Genomic DNA, 14,922 nt, shown 5'->3' with positions numbered 1-14,922 from the left:
ACATAATTGCTTTCTCCAGTGAGAAACAGAAATAGGCACATGTAATTAAAATCCGCCATCACACAACTTAAGAAGAAGAATGAATACTGAGATGAAGTCATCCACCACTTGCAAAGTTAAGGTGTCAAGCAATCCCCTTCACGATCCTCTACTTGGTTGAAATTAGTTTCGAGTGGAAATATTTGGTATAATGAACTGGATTCCTTATTCATGAGAATCTTTCCAACAGAGGCTGTAATGGATGGGCACGTCAACCTCACAATGCGCTCACAATGCATCTTCTTTCCCGTTATTAATTGTCTCACACAAGTTAATGTACTTCGGAAGCTGATTCAGCACTTTTAAAGCAAGGGAAGGGTGCTTTAATATGCTTTTTTCCCCTCAAACTGGATGAAAAATAGACAGGGGGAAAAAAACCACCTAAGATATGAGACACGAATAGAGAAGAAAATGGCAGTGATATGTAGATTTAAAAATACCAGCTTCATAGACGTTCAGCAGGCAGGGTTATTGTTGATGCATCTCTTCAACCGTCGTCAAAATCATTAATAAAAATGGAATTCGTGAGACATTAGTATATCGTATCACCCTGGAATTGGAGTGGAACTTTAAAATGCAGAAAAACTTTTTCTGGCTCAAATAAACTTCCCTCTCCAAATGGCTAAAAAAAAAACAACTATAATGTTGCAATCAGGGTCAATACTAACATAGACTAAGTCTGAAAGAGTTAAGAAAGGGGGGGAAAAGACCCATTCTTTTGTGACGTGTCTTAGCATGTCTTCTTTGTCTCAGAACTTAGAAAGGGCAGATAGCTCAACCTTTAAACATCTGAGCTGAAACGATATGATTGGGAGAGCCACTTTAGCTCAAGAATGTCCTGCCATCAAGTTGAAGGATGTTCTTGTGGGGGGGACCACAAAACGGAAGGTAGCAGCTGTGATGGTGTGATCAGAGCCCTCTTCTCAATGCACCAGAGAGCTGTAAGAACTGAGGTGACGCAGTGGTGAGAATGCAGCACTGCAGGCGAACTCTGCCCATTGCCGGGAGTTCGATCCTGACTGGGCTCAAGGTTGACTCAGCCTTCCAGCCTTCCGAGCTCGGTAAAATGAGGACCCAGATCACTGGGGGGGCAACAGACTAACACTGAAAACCGCTTAGAGAAGGCTGTAAAGCAGTAGATAGGTCTAATTGCTATTGGTAACTGCTGTGACAAATAACAATGGGGAAAGACTTCAGTCCTGCAGTTGTGGCCCCCATATTGATTTTACGGGAGTGTATGGATTGAAACCTTTGAACTATGGTGCTGGAGAAGACTCCTGCGAGTCCCTTGGACTGCAAGGCGATCAAACCGGTCAGTCCTAGAGGAGATCAACCCTGACCGCTCTTTAGAAGGCCAGATCCTGAAGCTAAAACTCAAATCCTTTGGCCACCTAATGAGAAGGAAGGACTCACTGAAGAAGAGCCTAATGCTGGGAAAGATTGAGGGCAAGAGAAGAAGGGGACGACAGAGAATGAGGTGGCTGGATGGAGTCGCCAAAGCAGTAGGCGTGAGCCTAAATGGACTCCAGAAGATGGTAGAGGACAGGAAGGCCTGGAGGAATGTTATCCATGGGGTCGCGATGGGTCAGACACGACTTCACACCTAACAACAACAACATGGGTGTGGGCCATCTCACCCCAAAGGAATTAACCCACCCGACTCATGCCAGCGGCAGAGGCCTGCTACAGATCCCATTTGTTAAGGAATTCCAGCAGGTGGTTCAAGAAGAGCCTTTTCTCTTGTGAACCCATGGCTTTTTTGGTCATAGAACGCTCAGAACGGAGTTCCGGCACCTTTTTTTGGATGGAACCTTGTAGGATATGCAAGGCAGGTTGTATGACATGTGTGAGTTCCGGCACCTTTTTCTTTTACAAAAAAAGCACTGTGGACCCATCCCTATGGAACTCTCTACCACTGCAGATTAGATCTGCTCCTACCCTTTGGCATTCTGAAAGGGTATTAAAACTTAGTTGGCTTGTGGGTTGGCTTGTGTCCCCAAGGTGGACTGCTTCTCCTCATAGGTGGTTGACATGGTAAAACACAAAAAAAAACCTCTCATCTTCATGCTATCCTTCCCCTAGTCCTTATTTTTTTTTTCCCTAACGTTTTAAGATTTTAACCCGCGGAGTTTGAGTATTTTAATTATTTTTCGATTTGCCTTTTTAGAATCTTTTATAAATAAATATGCCCACCCCATCCCACGGACATCCCCCGTCAGATTGTGACACAGGTCTTTTCAGTCCTGGGAGAGAAAGACGTGCAAGGATGCAGGAACCCCAAACGTGGTGTTTATCGGAAGATTGAAGGGTTTGTCAAAAGGTGGCCCTTTTTTTTCTTCAGGAGTACCGTCTGATTTTCCGTTGCTTCTTGAGAAGGACTTGATAGGCCCATCAAGAGGTGTTTGAACACTTGAAGCCTTCTCGCTCTAAGCAGCATTGGTTCTGGAATGCTTGACTTTTTGTCTTGATGATGCGGGGAAAATGAGATTCTGCTTTTCAAACTGTGCTCTGCCTTTTTTCTTGGCCAATCATTTGAACGTTGTTTCAGATGCTTGGCCAAGCAAATAATAATGTAATTTGTAATTTGAACTATTTCCTGCTTCTGTTGTACCCAACCTTTTGGACACTGGGGACCAATTCCCTGGAGAGAGGTTTTTCCGCAGACCTGAGGTGGCCTGGTTTTGTGTGCTGCCTCCATCCCGCAGATAAGGCTTTGCTTATTTGTGCGGACCAGTTGCTGGCATGCTGTGGCCCGGTACTGGTCCATGGACTGGGGGGTTGCTCTATAGGGCAAATGTAATTTTCTCTTGGGGTCTTTGGTGCTGTTTGCACTTGGTTGTTTCCTTGCAGATGTTTCAGTACCAAATGAAATTACCTAGCACTGAAATTACCTAGCCTTCATTACCCTAGCATTGATTATGTTACCTAATTTGGTATTAAAATGTCTGCAAGAAAACAGCCAAGCTCACAGAGCACCAAGGGATCTCTACAACAGAGCCAATCCTGAGCTATAAACATTCTCTCCCAGTTTTCTCTGCAATACTGGCTCACTAAACATTTCTCGTGGTATTTCTTCAAAGTGTGATTCAGAGCTTCCCATTGTTGTCCTAGTTCAGAGAATCACAGCAGAGTTGTATGGAACTTCCATTCATTAGAGAGGGTTTTTGTTCGGAAATGTTTTGCTGGTGCAGCCGATATTCAAAATAAAAACTGAATGGACAATGGAAGGAACGGGCCTGCAGATATCTCTACTAAACCTGCGAGATCCAATCTGAGTCGGTCACCGGGAGCAAAGGTTTATTCTTCCAAGCTTTTGATGCTTTTCGTGCTGGAGCCCATCCTCAAGGAACTTAATTCATTTCTTCATTTCTCTGGCTGTTTTTGTCCATGCTCAGCCAACAAATGTAGTAGCTGTGAAATTAAATGCATGTCATTGTTCCTTGTAGTGGGAGGCTACAAATTGGTTCAGGTCTCATTGTCCAACCATTGGCTCACCCTCTCGCAATCTTCTTGCCCGTCTGTCCGTTATAGTCTACAATTCTTGTGTAGGGATCATTTTTCCAGAAGCCAATCAACTAGTCAAGGCGTCTGTTGTATTTGTATTCCCGTTATTTGTATTCTCTGTTGAATGTGAACCTCTCACGACAGAGAATGCCTTGCAGCCAGACGTGAATGTCAAATCGGCCTTTTACAGTCGCAACGCCGCAACCTTGTCGCTGGTGTTTATTAATACATGGTTTCTGGTCTGCAAAATTCCTCCATCGTGCTGATTCTAGGTTGCTAATATCATCACCGCTGCGGTAACATTGCGTTGTTTTTTTAATCATTACCCTCCCTGTGATTCTGATTTGATTTTATGTTGAAAGTGGCACTCAGAATATGTGTCATTTTAAACAAAAATGTTCTTTTTTTTGGACACAATGTTTTTGCTTCCATAGTATTTTTTTACCAATAACAGAAAGAAAATGGCTATAGCAATTATTTTTCATACTTGGTTGCAAAGGGTTTATCATATGTGTCAACAACTCTCTTATAGGTAAATATGTTATAGGTAAATAAATCACTTTCCATCTATCTCTTGATATATTTGAATAACCTTTCGCTGCACTCTGAAGGAACAGCTGTAATTATCCCATGATACAAAAAATAATAATAATTGCCATTCATGAGATATGTTGGAAACCTTTGCTTAGCACTGCCGGCTGGCAAATATGGCTTTAAAACCTCTAGAAGGTTTTGTTAGCTTAGACTACTGTAGCTGATATCTCAATTAAGACACAGTTGTTAACCTGAACTGTTAGGATTTGGGGAAGAAAAAGGAAAAAAGAGAAAGGGGGGGAAACATTTTCACCATCTTTGGCCTCTTAAATCAGAGGTCCCCAACCTTTTGGGCACCAGGGCCCGGTTCCGTGGAGAGAGGTTTTTCTACGGACCTGAGAGTTTGTGATTTTGTGTGCTGCCTGCATCCCACAGATGGGGCTTTGCTTGTTTGTGCGGACTGGTTGCTGGCATGCCGCGGCCCGATACCGGTCCATGGCCCAGGAGTTGGGGACCCCTGTCTTAAATGATTGAACACGGGCTTGTTTGTTTGTGCATCTTATTTCATTTTACACTTGGTTGCAGAATCTGCTGCAACTTTTCATATGTGGTGTACTTCAGTTTAGAACAGAGAAGCCTAGGGCTGGAAGGGACCTTGGAGGTCTTCTAGTCCAACCCCCTGCTGGAGGCAGGAGACCTTATACCAGGGGTGTCAAACTCAATTTCATTGAGGGCCACATCAGCATTGTGGTTGCCCTCGGGGGGCTGGGTGGGCGTGGCCAGGGTGCGCATGGCCTACTGGGTGGGCACGGCTGGAGTGTGTATGGCCTACTGGGTGGGCATGGCCAGCTCTACATCATTGGCATCAAGGGTGCTTATGGGGGCCTGGGCAGAAGTGGGACAGATCTGAGGGTCTCTGGCAGAAGGAGGTTCTCTGGGCCAGGGCCAAGGCAGCGGGGGCCATTCCCTCACTGTTTCCAGGATGGCTTCGGGGGCCACATGAAACCACTTTGTGGGCCGGATCTGGCCCCCGGGCCTTGTGTTTGACATGTCTGCCTTATACTATCCCGGTCAAATGGTTGTCCAATTTTTTTAAAAAAATCTCTTCTCCAGCTTGGAATAATTCTTACTCTGTTTCATCCATTATTGCTTCTTAGCTTGCCTACTGATTCAGGGGGAATGGAATGCAAACTTCAGATATTGAGCTGCCGGTCCATGAGACTCAAGGCTCCTCGAAAGTTGTTCACTGAGAACGAAAGACATTCTCTCATAACAAGTGCCTAACGCTTAATTGGACAACGTGACCTGTGTGATTAAAGCAGAGGTCTTCAAACATGGCCCTTTTATGGCTTGTGGACTTCAACTCCCAGAATTCCTCAGACAGGCGTGCCTGCTGAGGAATTCTGGGAGTTGAAGTCCACAAGTCATAAAAGGGCCAAGTTTGAAGACCCCTGGATTAAAGGGAGGGAAGCTGTGCCGATTTGGCACCCAAATCAGCTGAGACGAAATACTTATTAAGTGAATTATCCCCCATTTTATGACCTTTCTTTGCTACATTTGTTAAGCGAATCGCTGCAGTGATTAAGTTAGTAGCACGATTGTTAAGTCAATCTGCTTTCCCCATTGATTCTGCTTGTCAGAAGGTCACGAACGGGGATCACGTGATCCCAGGGACCCTGCAACCGTCATAAATATGAGTCAGTTGCCAAGCATCTGAATTTTGATCATGTGACCACAGGGATGCTGCGATGGTCATTAAGTGCAAAAAACAGTCATAAGTCCCTTTTTTCAGCGCCGTTGTAACTTCGAACGGTCACTAAATGAATTGTTGTGAGTTTCTAGTTGTTTGAGGATGTTTAAAAGCTGAAACTACTCAGAGTAGTTTTATTTATTTATTTAGTTTTCTATACCGCCCTATTCCCGAAGGACTCAGGGCGGTTTACAGGGCAATATTTAAAAGACAATATAAAATTAAGATAAAAATAGAATTAAAAAGAATTAAAAAGTTTTGGTATTCATATTTTTTTATGACAGAAGATCCTACCCATACAGTTAGAATTTTCTTGTGAGGCAATGTCAGCAAGGGTAATAATTTTTAACGGAGTAAAATGTGTCTTCTTCAGAAATTATTATTGCAGATTTCTGACTTCTTTAAAAATCTGACACCTTTTTTTCCCTTTTGAATGTAAGGAAATAGATGGCAAAAATTAATGACTTGAATGCCAAGATATAAACATTGAATTAGTATTCAGTGAAGTTTGAAAATGTGCCTTCAAGATTCAAGTAGTCTTAAATTAGACGCAGCCACCACTTAAGCCCTATTCATGAATATTTTGATCAGGAAATGTATGGCTCCAGCATACCAATCCTTTAATTATGAGGATTACTAAAAGCTGTACAGTGTCCCTTTTAGCTAAACAGCCACATTCAAATGTGATGCTGTCTTGTCCTCAAGGGAATCACTGGTGTTGCACGCAGAAATCCATTGGCTAATTCTGGGCTCCCGTTTAGCAACTGGGCATTCAAAGGGAGAAGGGAAGTTCGAAAGCAATGGTGGTTCCTCAGAAAGTTAATTTAGATATTTTTGTTTTACTTCCTTCGTTGCTTCAGGGGTTCCCAGGGGGTATGGGTCTCAGATGGCTGTAACAGTGCTGTCAAAACTCTTTGTGCATGCAACACTGTCAGACACAAAAGACCAGGTCCACACATGAAGGTTCAATTAAACTGATTTATTCCTAAACCTCTATGGACAGGAATCTCCTCAACGAATGATCAGCATCTTATTAGACGTAGATAAGAACCAACAGCACTCAAGAGGGGTTGTATTTAGCTCTTCTGTGACTACGTAGGGATTCTAGGCTGATTCCCCTTCTTGTTCCACCTCTAGCTTCTGCTATCTCTTCCCCTACAACAGGACACAAAAAAGGGTAGGACTTTCATCTTTATGGCTACCATTTTGTCTTTTTTGTCTCTCCCTGACACCCTCCATTGTTAGTGAAATTGTCTGAAGAAAGTTTGGTTTTGTGCTGCCCCCCCCTACACACACACACAAACACACACTCACAAAGCAAAGAGTTCAAGGTTTTTATTGAAACTCCCCAGCAGGTTTACAAGTAAAACCCACAGCAAGCGGGTCCAATTACCAAAGACAGCACGACAAGAGTCGCTAGGCAGAAATCCAGTCCAAACAGAACACAAACGAAGTCCAAAGGTTAGTCCAAAGTCAGGAAGCCAAGTCATGATACCAATTCACGGATCAGGATGCACAGAACACACGGCACGACACTGGACACGTCGTCCCAGCAACGTCCACTCACAGAGTGGGATTTTAATAGGCGACGCTGGTGCAGCTCTTCCAGATGGGCGAGGTTGCCTCCTCGCGTGTACTCTGGCTGACCAGCATTGCATCTGTCTCCTCTCTGCCCTGCACATCCTGATCCAGGAGGAAGCGTGGGCTCCACCTTCACCTCATTGCTAACTGCCAGCAGCTGCTCCCAATCCTTGCCTGGAGCCTCCGAGCTAACTCACTGCAATTGCAACTCTTTCAGCTCGAGCCCAGCTGTCAGTCATCTGATCGACCCAACTGTGGCTGTTCCATCAGTCCAGAGCCCTCCAATCCCTGATCCAAGCCCCCACGAAGCTCTGTGCTCTCTTCTCCCGACTCATTTTTCTCCTCCTCCTCCAAACTCACATCCAGAGAGGGGTCAAGAAGTGGATCCATGACAGGTTAAGTCCAGTGTCCGTTGCCTGCTTCTGTATGATACCCCTCTCTCTTAAGATTTGGATGTAACAAGGCCAACCCTTTTTCCATTTAGGATCTATCCATGAGAATTATGCAACGGTTTTGTTATTTTCGAACGAGCCAATAGAGAAATGAGAGACTCTCTCCTTTTTCAAAGGAGGAAAAGGAGAGGATTACAGAACATCCTGAAATCCTGTTTTTCGAAAGATTTATCAGCACCTGAAGAACAAGCCCTAGGAGGATGTATTATATTTACCCCTTTGGCCCCAAGGGTTCTCTCTCATTAACTGACATGATTATTTTAATTTGGAAGATTAAAAGATTCATAAGTGTTGGCATTCCTTCCCACGTTGTTTACTTGTACTTTATCCAAAACAAGAGTTATTTTGGCATTGGTAGAAACAGCCTACAGTTCTTTGCAGTCTTTTGCAGTTTGATCATCATTCTTGTTAAGATAATTTGTGAAGCAGAAGTTTGGCGAACTATATTAAACCAGGGTTCTCTTGTGTTGGCACCCATGTGGCCAGTTAGGACCAATCAGTTCTTTAGGATAGTAGGAAAAGGAGTAGCAGACCTTGTGGGCAGAGTCAAAAGAGGGATCTGCCTAGAATTCCTACAGCCAATGGAATCGGAGTGCTTGGGTATGGTTAGGAGGCACTCACTTTTCTAGCCCTATCTATGTTTACCGGTAAAATACATGGGAAAATCCCATTGGAGGAAAATTCCCCTTAGGGTTAGGGTTAGGTCACCATGAACTCAGACAGCAAAATGGGTATCGCCAACAAACTCAGAGTGTTTGGATATGGTTAGGAGGGCACTGACTTTTCTAATCTTGTTGTTGTTAGTTGTGAAGTCATGTCCAACCCATCGCGACCCCATGGACAATGCTCCTCCAAGCCTTCCTGTCCTCTACCATCTTCTGGAGTCCATTTAGGCTCACGCCTACTGCTTCAGTGACTCCATCCAGCCACCTCATTCTCTGTCGTCCCCTTCTTCTCTTGCCCTCAACCTTTCCCAGCATGAGGCTCTTCTCCAGTGAGTCCTTCCTTCTCCTTAGGTGGCCAAAGTATTTGAGTTTTAGTTTCAGGATCTGGCCTTTGAAAGCGCAGTCAGGGTTGATCTACTCTAGGACTCACCGGTTTGAATGCCTTGCAGTCCAAGGGACTCGCAGGAGTCTTCTCCAGCACCATAGTTCAAAGGTTTCAATCCATACACTCCCGTAAAATCAATATGGGGGCCACAACTGCAGGACTGAAGTCTTTCCCCATTGTTATTTGTCACAGCACTTACCAATAGAAATTAGACTTATCTACTGCTTTACAGCCCTCTCTAAGCGGTTTTCAGTGTCAGTCTGTTGCCCCCCCAGTGATCTGGGTCCTCATTTTACCCAAAGCAAGCAATACTAGTGGGGGTGAGGGGAAAAGGGGCTTTCTTGATTTTTTTTGCTTTTATTGACATCTGTACTGGTATCAAGAGGGATGCGGTGGCTCAGTGGGTTAGGATGCTGAGCTTGTCGATCAGAAGGTTGGCAGTTTGGCGGGTCGAATCCCGAGTGCCGCATAGCAGAGCGAGCACCTGTTACTCATCCCAGCTTCTGCCAACCTAGCAGTTCAAAAGCACGTACAAATGCAAGTAGAAAAATAGGGACCACTACGGTGGGAAGGTAACAGCGTTCCGTGCACCTTTGGCGTCTAGTCATGCCAGCCACATGACCACGGAGACGTCCTCAGACAAGCGCTGGCTCTTCGGCTTTGAAACGGAGATGAGCACCGGCCCCTAGAGTTGGAAACGACTAGCACGCATGTGTGGGGGAACCTTGACCTTTACTTTTCTGGTATCAAAGCAGAGGCATCTAAAGCGTCATACCCAAGAGAGACTGGATCTGAAGTAAGGCACACCTTCTGTTCTTCTCTGTATGAAACCCGTTCTGAAGTGATTTTATATATATATATATATGGAGCTGATCAGTAGGCTAATGGTAGATGCAATATGTTATAGATCAGTGATGGCGAACCTTTTAGACACCAAGTGCCCAAACTGCAACCCAAAACCCACTTATGTATCATTGGGTGCTGGATGGGCGTGGCCCTTTGGGTGGGTGTGGCCAATTGGGTGGGCGTGGCCCATTGGGTGGGCATGGCTGCAGTGGTAACGGCAGACTGGGTGGGACTAAGTTCAATCAATCAATTCCAACTTTGCGAGAACTTTTTTTTCCCCGCAAGAAGTTGAAATTGATTGATGGATTGAACCTTTTTTTTTTTTGCACACGGTGGCGGAGGCCTAAAGCTGAAGGCCTAGGACGGGGGCGACGGCGCGCGTGCCCACAGAGAGGGCTTCGCATGCCACCTGTGGCACCCGTGCCATAGGTTCGCCACCACGGGCATAAATAATGAAGGCAAACAGCAGGAATGGATTGTCTTCCCCTTGGTTTGAAGAACTGGATACACTCGGCGTGCAATAAAAAGCAAATCCTACTGTGTGTGTCTGTGGTTTGCTTTCCACCCCATACGCCAAAGAAAACAAAGGTTCTTCAAGACCGCGTCAGTGAGCGAGGTATTTGCCAAAGTCCTACTGCGGCTTGCATCTTCAACACAAAGAGAGGCTCTCTCTCTAAAGATGGAACTGCAGGATTCTGAACAGCCAGGCGATAAACACAGAAGGAATCACAGCAGTTACAAGGCTGCTAATTTACAAAAGAGCCGTTCCAGGAAGCAACACCTGCCTTTCTGAACAAACAAGGTAGTTTAGCTTGCTGGATGTCTTTGTTTCAATAGCCAGAATGACTGGTAAGAACAACAAAGAAGTGATGTTCTGGTTCGGAGTCCCTAGACCTCCTTAAGCAATTGGTGAAGGAAGGAGCTAAGAACAGAATAACAGAGGTGGAAGGGACCTTGGAGGTCTTCTAGTCCAACCTTCTGCTAAAGCAGGAGACCCTGTACCAGGGATAGGCAACCTTGGCTCTTTTATGACTTGTGGACTTCAACTTAGGAGCCGTGACCAGGAGCCGTGACCAGGGGGGCTTTTGCACAGGTTCGCCTGGTGCGCCAGTTGCGGCCCTATCTGGACCGAGACGCCCTACACACAGTTACTCATGCGCTTGTTACCTCCCGTTTGGACTACTGTAACGCTCTCTACATGGGGCTGCCCTTGAAGACCACTCGGAGGCTTCAACTGGTGCAGAATGCGGCCGCACGAGTTGTAATGGGGATCTCCCGATACTCCCATGTAACACCTCTACTCCGCGAGCTGCATTGGCTTCCGGTTGCCCTCCGGGTGAAATTCAAGGTGCTGGTTATTACCTATAAAGCCCTACATGGCCTGGGTCCGGGCTATTTGAGGGAACACCTGCTGCCGGCATCAAACGCCCTTCGCCCAGTGCGCTCCCACAGGGAGGGTCTGCTCAGGGTGCCGCCGGTGAGAGATTGCCGGCGGGTGACACCCAGGGATAGGGCCTTCTCAGTGGGAGCAGCTGCCCTCTGGAACCAGCTGCCGGTGGAGCTGAGGACTGCCCCCGACCTCTGATCATTCCGCCGGGGCCTGAAGACCTGGCTCTTTGAGCTCTCAGGCCCAGGCTGAGGAGAAATTTTTAATTGGGGTTTTAAGTATACAGGGTCAATTTAATATTTTTTAATTTGGTTTTTTAACTTTTGTATGGTGGATTTTTTAATTCCCTGTAAACCGCCCTGAGTCCTCAGGGAATAGGGCGGTATATAAATGTAAAATAAAAATAAAAAAACTTCCAGAATTCCTGAGCCAGCATGGGTCAGCATGGAAACCTCTCCCTTTCCCCTCAGCGTGGCTGGCTCAGGAATTCTGGGAGTTGAAGTCCACAAGTCAGAAAGCAGCCTAGGCCTAGGGCAGGGGTAAACAACCTTGGCTTTTTTATGACTCGTGGACTTCAACTCCCAGAATTCCTGAGCCAGCATGGCTCAGCTTGGAAATCTCTCTCTTTCCCCTCAGCGTGGCTGGCTCAGGAATTCTGGGAGTTGAAGTCCACAAGTCAGAAAGCAGCCTAGGCCTAGGGAAGGGGTAAACAACCTTGGCTTTTTTATGACTCGTGGACTTCAACTCCCAGAATTCCTGAGCCAGCATGGCTCAGCTTGGAAACCTCTCCCTTTCCCCTCAGCATGGCTGGCTCAGGAATTCTGTGAGTTGAAGTCCACAAGTCATAAAAGAGCCAAGGTTGCCTGCCCCTGCCCTATACCATTTGAGACAAGTGGCTGTCCAGTCTCTTCTTAAAACCCCCCAGTGATGGAGCACCCACAACTTCTGGAGGTTAATTGTCCTCACTGTTAGGAAGTTTCTCCTTAGTTCCAGGTTGTTTCTCTCCTTGATGAGTTTCCATCCGTTGCGACCTTTGCAGCCTCCTCATATTCGTGGGCAACTGGCTTCATACTTGGGACAGTGGCTGTGTCCCAAGGTCATGTGATCACTTTTTGCAAACTTATGACAAACAAAGTCAAGGGGGGGAACCAGTTAACCCCCCCGGGTGACTAACTGACCAGCTGCAGCGATCTGCTTAACAACGGTGGCAAGGAAGGTTTTTTTAAAAAAAATTTAATCCCATTTATATTCCGCCCTTCTCCGAAGACTCAGGGCGGCTTACAATTTAAGCACAAACCAATGTGCTTAGCAAGGTTGTCAAAGGAGGCAAATGTCTCGCTTAGCAGAAATGCTGAGCTCAGTTGTGGCCGTACGTCGAGGACTTACCTGTCTTCCATAATGCAAAAATTACTCTACGTTTGAACCTAGATTTCAGATTCTAAAAAGGGCAGCGGGAGCTTAGTACCATCAGATTGCAAGATTCTTTTTAGGCAGCTGTACAATGAAGTTGTGTTAGATTATCTGGCCGTCTTTTCTGTCTATTCTGCCCGGGAAGGCTGACATCAATCTGGCAAGTCATTATACAGCTGCAGGCTATGCCCTCTCTTATCTGATCCACCCCTACACCCTCCTCTTCCCCACCAGCCATTACAGGCTGCCTATATAGGGCCCAGAGGCATTCTTGGAAGTAAAGAACTCGCCAGCTTCCCGTTTATAAAGTATACTTAATATTCACACATAAGCGTGACTCAGAAGTGCCTGGCTTAATGCTCTCAAGTGTGGCATTGGGACAACGCGTGCTTGCCAGCAATTTCCCAAAGAACAAAACTTGATTAATGAGCAAGCTGATTATTTCCAGAGTGCCACACCTTGAATGCTGCATCCACACTAATCCACACTGATTAAGGGACCGGAGGCTAAAACGTATAAGGAACGGTTGCCGGAATTGGGTATGTCTAGTCTAATGACGAGAAGGACGAGGCAGGGACAGGATGGCAGCCTTCCAATATCTCAGGGGCTGTCCACAAAGAAGAGGGAGTCAGGCTATTCTCCAAAGCGCCTGAAGGCAGGACAAGAAGCAACGGATGGAAACTAGTCAAGGAGAGAAGCAACCTAGAACTAAGGAGGAACTTCCTGACAGTGAGGACAATCAACCAGTGGAACAACCTGCCTCCAGAAGCGGTGAGTGCTCCAACACTGGAAGTTTTTAAGAAGAGACTAGACAGCCATTTTCCCGAAATGGTATAGGGTTTCCTGCCTGAGCAGGGAGTTGGACTAGATGACCTCCAAGGTCCCTTCCAACATTATTATTATTATTATTATTATTATTATTATTATTATTATTATTATTATTATTATTATTATTATTATTCATGTTGAGACGCACACTATAGATGTTGAGACTCTAGAAAGAGTGCAGAGAAGAGCAACAAAGGTGATTAGGGGACTGGAGGCCAAAACATATGAAGAATGGTTGCTGGAATTGGGTATGTCAAGTCTAGTATAAAGAAGGACTATGGGTGCCATGATAGCAGTCTTCCAATATTAGAGGGGCAGTTACAGAGAGGAGGGGAGGGTCAACCTGTTTTCCAAAGCACCTGAAGGCCAGACAAGCAATAACAGATGGAAACTGATCAAGGAGAGATTCAACCAAGAAATGAGGAGAAATCTCCTGCCAGCGAGAACAATCAACCAACGGAACAGCTTGCCTTCAGAGGTTGTGGGTGCTCCATCACTGGAGGCCTTCAAGAAGAGATTGGACTGCCATGTGTCAAAAAGGGTGCAGGGTCTCCTGCTTGGGCAGGGGATTGGACTAGATGACCTCCAAGGCCCCTTCCAACTCTGTTATTCTATTATGGCCCTCGAAAGAGCATCTTTTTTTCTTTTAAGTGAAGGTTTGCTGCTGATTCTGCTCCCTGCGGTGCTGCTTCTTCCAGGCTGGGCCATTCTTTTGTCTAAAGCAGGGGTCTTCAAACTTGGCCCTTTTATGACTTGTGGACTTCAACTCCCAGAATTCCTCAGCCAGGCACGCTGGCTGAGGAATTCTGGGAGTTGAAGTCCAAAACTCATCAAAGGGCTAAGTTTGAGGACCACTGGTCTAAAGGCTTCTTCGTGTCTCCACTGCAGAATTGTGAACACCCCTCCCTGCACTGAACTGCATATACTACATTACTCTTCTTACGTTTCGCTGCACAAATCTTTAGGGTGGACAATCCTCTGTGTGTTGGTGGGTTTGAAGAACCCATGTAGGCAATGCTTTCCAAATATGGCTTCTTAGGTGTTTTCGGAGGCTGGCATTTTTCATGCAATGGTTTCATTTTTGAACAGCTTGCCTCCAGAAGTTGTGGGACCATTGTCACTGGAGGCTTTCAAGAAGAGACTTGGACTGCCCTGTGTCAAAAATGGTGTCCGGTCTCCTGCTTGGGCAGGGGATTGGACTAGATGACCTCCAGGGACCCTTCCATCTCTGTTATTCTGTCTTTAAAATAGCCTCCTCCCTCGCTCTTGCTCCATAGTTGCTGTGTCCTTCTTCAGCTCTTCTTCATTTCTGATTCCAAGAAAGCCGGAGTGCGAAGGAGAGAATGTTGCTTGAATCTTGATGGGATTAAAAAAAAAGTGGAGTCGAACAGATTTATAAATAACATTAACTCACCTTTTTTCTCTCTCCTCCTCACTATCCGTCCTTGTGGCGTCAGGCGTGACGATCCGATGCTTATTATTATTCCTCTGTACTGCCTGGATTACTCAAGTCTTTCCGTGAGGGAGAGAAGGGGGGGGCA

The 14,922-nt window shown here is 45.8% G+C and overlaps 1 protein-coding gene across 1 annotated transcript in view; it reads left to right on the top strand.

The window, feature by feature from the left end:
* The window catches only part of MAGI2 (membrane associated guanylate kinase, WW and PDZ domain containing 2), a gene marked incomplete at its 5' end in the record, with an annotated part of 504,420 nt that overhangs the window by 300,529 nt on the left and 188,969 nt on the right, over window positions 1–14,922 (top strand). The gene's annotated exons all lie outside the window — the stretch shown is intronic.

Source organism: Vipera ursinii (assembly GCF_947247035.1).
Source record: "Vipera ursinii genome assembly, chromosome: 6".
Lineage (NCBI taxonomy): Eukaryota > Metazoa > Chordata > Lepidosauria > Squamata > Viperidae > Vipera > Vipera ursinii.
Note: the sequence above shows the minus strand (reverse complement) of the source record. Positions and strands in the feature narration are given on the sequence as shown.